This window comes from Penaeus monodon, chromosome 19 (assembly GCF_015228065.2).
Source record: "Penaeus monodon isolate SGIC_2016 chromosome 19, NSTDA_Pmon_1, whole genome shotgun sequence".
In the NCBI taxonomy this organism is placed as follows: Eukaryota; Metazoa; Arthropoda; class Malacostraca; order Decapoda; family Penaeidae; genus Penaeus; species Penaeus monodon.
Window position 1 is genome coordinate 5,111,136 of NC_051404.1, and position 511 is coordinate 5,111,646.

At 40.3% G+C, this 511-nt stretch overlaps 1 protein-coding gene across 1 annotated transcript in view; it reads left to right on the plus strand.

The window, feature by feature from the left end:
- Positions 1 to 511, plus strand: part of LOC119585011 (two pore potassium channel protein sup-9-like) — a gene marked incomplete at its 3' end in the record, with an annotated part of 119,267 nt that overhangs the window by 58,266 nt on the left and 60,490 nt on the right.

The window sequence follows — 511 nt, forward strand, 5'->3', positions numbered from 1 at the left end:
TAAAAAAACTGATAAACTTAGGATAAAACTCTTGTGATTTGGCGGATCTCGCTCTGATACTCTGCAATCTTTCGGTGAGGAAGTGGAACTCTCCGTTAAAACAGACCTCCTGTAATAGACTTAAATAGGTTCCAAGCCTTTTATATTTCATTTTTTCTTCAATTGGGGATCTTTCTTTTCTACATATCGTCAGCGAATTGCAAGAGTCTGCAAGTTGTATTTGCACAGATTACGAAAATCCGAACACGATATGGAAGTTTACGCCGGAAAGTTCTGTCTCTCAACACAGTCAATTTCCCAAAACCTGCCAGAGTTTGTGGATTTATGGATACTGGGAATATAAGGGCGTTGTAATAGCGCGGGCTTTGTAACTTTGCTTTTAATATTTCCGAAGGGGAAAAATTAGAGGAATGTCTGGTAAACACCAACACCGGCGGCATTAAAAGCCATTAAAACGAGGCTGTAGGCTTAACAACATTGTAGTAGCGGCCCGTGCTCTTCTGTTTTCCTT